A 7,406-nucleotide genomic window follows, 5' to 3' on the forward strand; every position below is an offset into this window, starting at 1 on the left:
GCCTCCACCAAGACACTACCTTGGTATGGTCTGCCCTAAACTAGAAAACCTGTTCATGTGCTCATGACTTTTGGGTATATAAGAAGATCCATTAATAACAAGTGTCATGCTAATTTAGAAACCAGTGTCTTTTTCATGCTATCAATAACATTTTTGCCCTGCTCCTTCTAAAACTAGCTAGAGATACCGCAGCAACCAGGTGGCTGCCATTGTATGTATCCAAGTCAAATGTTTTCTAAGCACACCATTTAGATGATAAGATGCTGCAGTTCTGCCTGGTGATGGACCCAGGGTCATATACTTGGTAGGTAGGCACTCTACATAGGTGCCTATCAAATTACTCTTCTGAGTCTGACATGTGAACTTTCCCCTAAGTGTGGCCATGCCTGCCCAGCAGTCTTGCTGTCTCCTGACCATTAGTCACTTCTCTAGGGACCGAGTGACCCAAGAGCTCAAAGGAAGGGAGATCAATTTCCATGCCATCATCGCTCTCCTTAAGCTTGGCTTTAGATGAGGATGCTGATCTTCTATGTAAGCAGGGCCTATGGCGGGTGGGGGAGTCAGGGGGGAGGGGGAGGGAGTGCTGTGCTGAAGAGGACAGTCCACAGTCCTCTTGCTCCTTTACAAGGAACAGTCCTGGAAAAGGGCAAGGGCCTCTGAAACCAGCCAGAGGTCTGTGGATTAACCATGGGTGTGCCAGACTGGGCTCCACTAGAAGTATTGGCTGACTCTTTTGAGTTACCCAGTGGACACAGCTTGAGTGACTTCAAGGATAAGGGGTTCATGTGTGCTTTTATTAAACACGTGGAGTAGGGTGCTTTTTAACCCCATGCCTCAGTTTCCCTTGCAGTCACTCCCATTCCTCCCCTTAGATGTATATTTTTGGTCTCCTTTATTCCACAAACGCAGTTGGAACACCCACTTCCTGTCCTGTCCCAGGCAGGCGCTGATCACCTGGCAGGTCCCAGGGAGCAGTCTGTAGTCCCGAGAACACAGACTGAGGAGCAGACGGTTTCACAACCAAGAGACCCAAAGATGCGAAAGACCTTAGTCTAGCTTTCAGGGACAGGGGAAACTTCTGGGATGTTGTCATCCCTGAAACCTGTGGGAGGCATAGGGGCTAGAATAAAGCCATTGGCTGTTGGGACACTGTCCTGTAGCACAGCACAGGTAGGCATTTCCTGGCAGTTCCCAATCTCAAGGGTCTTTGCTGTCCACAGTGACCTTGAAATCTCTCCTTGGAGACACCAGGAACCTTTGTTTCTGGGTTTAGCTGTTGGAGTGGTTGACCTTTGGTCTTTCAGAGCACAGGAGGAGTGAAAGGGCAAGGTGTGAGCCCTCAGAGATAAGGAGTGCCCAGCCCAGCACGTGACCAGTCCCTTCTCTCCAGGTTGGAAAGTCAAGCAGGGCTGACCTACTCAAGGCAGGAGTGCCTGCGGCAACTGATCCAGAAAACCTCCTTGGGTTTGGGCAAGGGCAGGAGGGACCTCACGAATGCCCACATTATTCATTAACAGGAGTGGGCCTATTCCTGAGAATGCAGGGTGGGGGGCGGGGGAAGGGCTAACAGGCTGGGTTATTTAGTGAAGAGCTGGTAAAGATTCTACAGACAATGGAACCCAGGAGTGGTGCAGGACCACAGAGCCTTGGAGATAAGGGGAGGGCTTCAAGAAGCCACTTAGCACGAACCACTGTTAGGAAGGATTGTACACTGTTTGCCCACGACAGAGCAGCCTCGACCAGTGATTGTTCCTGACATTGGAAACAGATTAACCTCATTAAAGTGTCTCTCAAGCGGGTTTGGCATTTGGATAAAGTAAGCAAGAACAACAATGGAGTGCCTAACATAGTATCTTGGCTCATTGTTCTTCCTGACCAGCAAATATGTCAGCCAGAGAACAATACCAAGTACGACTTCTGCCATTGTCCAGCACACAATGAAGGGGTCAAAAAATCAGAACTGGGTCATTGGGGATTTCTTCTGAGGTTTTAACTCTAGGATTCCTTTGGGGCTAATGTTTGGAATTCTATTACTCAGGGGCTTGGGTCTACCCTGTGCTCTCTGCCATTCTTCTCCTGGCCTCGTCCTAGGGTGCAGGGTCACCTTCTTGTTGGTTAACTGGGCACGTCTCTGGAGTAGGTCTCTGCTTCTTATCTTCTCAGCTGTCCACCTGATGCGTTCTCCATCACTCCTCCTGCCCATGCCTTCAAGCTCATAGAACGAAGCCTTCCCCTAGCTGTCCCCATTTAATTTTGAACTTGAAGTGTGTGCCAAGCTGAGCTTGTCAGCTTTTACCCGTTCTGCCGGCTTTCTGACACCCCACCCCCCAGTTTGCTTATTTCCTAATAACTGCGTTGACACATGGCTCTGAAGCTGTGCCCGTCTCTCCTCACCCCTCCACATCTCTGACCCCCACGGGGCCTCCTGCTCTTGGCAGGATTGCCAAGCACTCTCTAACACGCTCCTTCTACAGTGTGGGGATGGCAGTCTTCTTCAGTATCGTGTAGGCATGGCCCCCTTGGCTATACAGACACTCTTAGCAGGGGTGCACGGGATGGATAAGCGTCATCCCCACTACCTGACATCATGCAGCTCTCGGGAAGATCCCATCTCTCTGTCCGTAGGAGCTGACTTCTTTCTGATGCGCCCACATCTGCATGGTGTCTTCCCTTAGCCTGCTCCATTCTTCTGAACCTCCTCTTGCAACCTTCTATAGAGTCAGGCTGGGTATGGGATTTTACCGTTCATCATGACGAGACCTGTGGCTGTTGGTATCCTCTTTAAGCTCCTCATCCCTGTATATAAGGGGAGGATAATCCTAAGAGCCGTGGCGGCCTGCCTGTTGCAGGGAAGCTGTGAGCATGAGGTAAGCAAACATCAGGAACAGCAGGTTTCTCTCTCTGACACATAGGTATTGGCATCATCTTGGGGAGTTTGGTTCTGACATCCCTGCCAATTATAAGATGCCTAAGGACACGTCTTTTTAAAGCACCTTGGCTGTGTTTGGGAGGGAGCCTGACACAGAGGTGGAGGCATGAGTTAATCACTGGTAAGTAATTGGTCCTGATGTTTCCAGGCTGTTTCCTCAGCATCCCCTGGGGAGTCCTGGTGGGGCTGTGTACTGGCTCATGGAAACTATGCCACGGTGTCCATCCTGTGGTATTATTAGAGAACACAAAGGAAAATGATAGCCAAGGAAGGTGTTTCCCCTGAATTTGGAATTCTGCGCAGATATTCCGGCACAGACTAAACACGACATGGAAACACACACAAGGCTGACCTCCCTGTGTAAATAGTTTATTCCGTGGCTCAGTAATGTTCATCATGGAAGCCTGACCAGGTTTGGCTTTTACACTGCACCATAAGCACCCTTCTGTTATCTGGGTTTGAGATCGCTCTTGGTGTGTGGGAAGTTACAATGGGAGTGTGGTGTCTGAGTCAGGTGTCGTAGATACCCTCCACGTGCCGCGGGGCCTTTGTGTGCTGCCTTACAAGCTGCTAAGGAGCGTCTGCAGCCACCTCGTCCTCTGTTGCCCATGTAACCCACTCTTGGGATGACTGCAGTTCACAGTTAAGCCAGTAATTTGCTGTGTTTGTGGCCTTTCTTATTTGAGAGACAGCCGGGGACACTGACTGTGAACTGAGAACAGTTGTTCTCTTTCGTGTGCCCAGTACAGCACCTGGGAAGCCATGTATGTGCGTATTCATTCCCACAAGGCTTCGCTGGCTAGAAAGGACACTGCTCTGCATGTTTTCCTTTTCCTTTTCCTCTTCTTCCTATTGGTTTGGTTTTTTTAAGACAAGGGTTCTCTGTGTAGCCATAACTGTCCTAGGACTCATTCTGTAGACCAGGCTGGCCTCGAACTCACAGAGATCCACCTGCTTCTGCTTCCTTAGTGCTGGGATTAAAGGCGTGCACCGCCACTGCCCACCGCCACCCTACAACTCAGTGCCGCATTCCTCCTGCGTTTGATATTTAATTAGAATGGTTTAACTTTTTTGTTGTTGCTGTTAAATTTCTACTTTGGAAAATAGATACTTTTAGAAAGACAGATGTAACTAAGTCTTCCCAAGACATTTCTGTCACTTCCCTTCAGCCACTGTGCTCGATAGTTTTGTCACCCAAACTAGATTTACCTGAATGGAAGGAACCTCAGTTGAGAAAACACCTCCATGAGATCCAGGTTTGGGGCATTTTCTTAACTAGTGACTGACAGGGGAGCACCCAGCCCGTTGTGGGTGGGGCCATCCCTGGGCTGGTGGTTCTGGATCTGTAAGAAAGCAGCTGAGCAAGCCATGATGAGCAAGCCAGTAAGCAGCACCCCTCCATGGACTCTGCATCAGCTCCTGCCTCCAGGTTCCTGCTCTGTTTGTGTTCCTGTCCTGAGTTCCTATGATGGTGAACAGTGGTGTGAAAGTGTAAACCAAATAAACCTGTTCCTCCCCAACTCGCTTTTTGGTTATGGTGCTTCATCACAGCAAAAGGAACCCTAACTAAGACAGCCACCCAGTCTCTTTCTGGGAGCAATGGCTTTTCCTGCATAACAGCGGTAGACATGTATCTTTTTTTTTCTTCTGCAGGATAAACTTCACCTGCCATTCTAATTTCAGGTCGGTACTCATTTCCTGTTCAAGTAGGTGAAGATGAACCCAAAACCAACTCTTGTGATAGTTTTTCCCCGTTTCTTACAGAAATCATCATGAATATATAATGTAGTGAGGGTTGGGCTTCTACTTCCTAGTATCCTTTATGTTCAGGCAATTATGTTTCCTAATTAGCTCTTAATTTCTAAAAAAGGATTTTTAAAATCTGGATCCAGGTGATTGTGGTTCACCTGGCATGGTGTTAGGAATGAAGCTCAGGTTCTCTGTGAGAGCAGTGGGTACCCCTAGCCACCCAGCTATCTCTCCAGCCCCCATCAGCCCTTCAGTTTTAGAATTTTCTAAGAACACAATAGCATCTTAATGTGCAGAACTTTCACGTAGGCGAGTGCTTTGCCTGTGCTTGGAGCAGCGTGCCTGTGTCAGAGCTTAACGGATGGTGGTGGCATCATCATTACTATGACTGTACGCCAGGCTCCAGTAGGTTAATAACACTGACCCAGCGCGTGGTCCATTTATTAAAACATCCTCTTGGAAAATCTATAACTTGGGTACTCAGCTAGAACCCAATGCGTATGTCAGAGGGGAGGGTTGGTCTGAATTCCGGTGACTTAAGCTGAGCCAGACAAAAGAAAAGCCTGTTTCTCTGTTAAGTCAATGTTAGGAAATCAGAAGCACGCACATATGTTTGGAAAGACAATGGGACACATCCAGGGAGGAAGGGACTAAGGGTCTGCCTTGCCCTGCTGTGGAGGTCCGTGTAGGCACACAGGCTCTGGTCTCCTCATGTGTGAAAGGCAGTGACCCTATTGATGAGGAGAAAATGAGCTATTGTTTGCAAAGCATTTATGCGGTGTGCAGTGCTTGCCTAGTGCCAAGCAATATTCTGCTTGTTCAATGAAAAGCCAACTCTGAGGAGTAAATAGCCAAGCAATGATGTCACGAGGTAGCTGGGGCGGGAGGAAATCACTTGGATTATTATGTCAGCATCATGAAGCTGGTAGCAGCATCAGCACCACTAAGGGATAAAGTATACACACCCAGATTTCTGGATTAGCAGTGTGGGATGCACCAGAGGTTCTGAATTTTTAGCAGGGGAAGTTACTGGTCTAGAGACCATAGCTTCTGGCTGTTCTCTTTGCTTTTATTTTTTTCTAGGCAGAGGATGGTTGGGTGATTATGTTCTGGCCAGAAACCCAGTGCTATCAGCATGCCAACTTGTAGGGATCTCCATCCGTCTGCCCTTAGATGAAAACCAAACCATTGAATATGAAATGCCCCTCCTCATTCTTGTTTTCTTGATCCTTATTGGGGTTGTTATTGCTGACAACTAACTGGGTGTGCTCCTTATAAGGTCCCAGCAGCATGCATGTGGGGTGTGAAGAAGCAGATACTGGAGAATTGATTTGCCCTGGTTCCCTGAGAACCCTGGTCTTCATAAGGAAATGAGCGAGCTGTTTCACAGGACTTTCCCTGAGCCTTGCTAGCCTTAAGGGTGGGCTGTAGGCAGCTTGTCTACCGAGGGTGGCAGTGAGCATTTGTGTGGGGGTCAGCCAGGGTGGAGCCCAGCTGGGGTAGTGATGGTCTGTCTGCAGGCCCAGAGCCCAGCTGGGGTAGTGATGGCCTGTCTGCAGGCCCAGAGCCCAGCTGGGGTAGTGATGGCCTGTCTGCAGGCCCACACCACACCCCCTTTCCCTGGCCTTGGCCACCTGGTTCCCTGACTGGGAATCTGATTTGTGTCCCATTACAACCAAACCCATTTCCTGGAGATTAAGGACCATTTGGGGTTAGTGGTTTAAAATAACTCCTAAATTTTGGTCAGGAAATGGCCTATAAAATTAAGACGAGGTTACCAAGGCAGGCAGGAAAATGGGTCAGTGCTGGGGAAAATATCCTAGCTATCAGATAGTCCTGTAGTCTCTGGATCAGACCCGTTTACTTTGGATGCATGTACGAACTCAGCTCAGGATCAGGGGTGCTGGCTGATTGGAGGGCATGCTAGATTTCATGACGTTGTTTATGCAGTGGGTGAGTTCCTTCAATGCCCCCCTCATCTAGAGCTGGCCATTGACGGACACTTTAGCACGCAAGACCAGTGCCAACACCAGATGTTTCTTATCAGTACATTACCCAAGTCTGACCCAGACGCCATTGGGCTCCTTCTTCATAATTAGATTTTGTTTTCCCAAATACTTGAAAATTCAGTGATTATATTTCTTTATTTTGGAATTCAGGCTTTTGAAATTTTAAAAAAATCTTTTTAAAATAATAGTTTAATGTTCTCTTGTTGACTTTGGATATTTTCTCATCTTTCATGGGGCTGTGACCCACTAATACATTCTGAGCCACGGCCTTTTCTCTTCCATAAGTCATTTGGGCATTGTTTTTTTAAATTTATGATTATTTTTTACATAAGTTATACTAAAACCACATCAAGAGCACCCCAAAATACAAGTGTGGAATAGTAGATCATGGGTGCCATATACCACTTCTTGCCCTGGCTTTAAAAATTCACTCTACGACTGTGTGTTTATATTCGCTTTGGGTTGAAAAACCGTACAGGGCTCATGTTGTCCATAAACTTTGAATTCTGGTTTGTTCCTAAGCAAATGTCAGAGTGATTTTAATAATGAGATGACATGATGTTTTGCTGAAAGGCACATGTGGATGTCAGAAAGATCTCCTTCCCGCCAAACCTCTGCTGCATTCTTTAAAACGAGCAACTTGCCGGGCGGTGGTGGCACAGGCCTTTAATCCCAGCACTTGAGAGGCAGAGGCAGGCGGATCTCTGTGAGTTCAAGAC

General features: G+C 47.9%; 1 protein-coding gene across 2 annotated transcripts in view; it reads left to right on the plus strand.

Moving 5' to 3' along the window:
- Positions 1 to 7,406, plus strand: part of Col4a1 (collagen type IV alpha 1 chain) — a 115,473-nt gene that overhangs the window by 2,141 nt on the left and 105,926 nt on the right. The window lies entirely within an intron of this gene.

The sequence above is a fragment of the Microtus ochrogaster genome, unplaced genomic scaffold (assembly GCF_000317375.1).
Source record: "Microtus ochrogaster isolate Prairie Vole_2 unplaced genomic scaffold, MicOch1.0 UNK7, whole genome shotgun sequence".
Lineage (NCBI taxonomy): Eukaryota > Metazoa > Chordata > Mammalia > Rodentia > Cricetidae > Microtus > Microtus ochrogaster.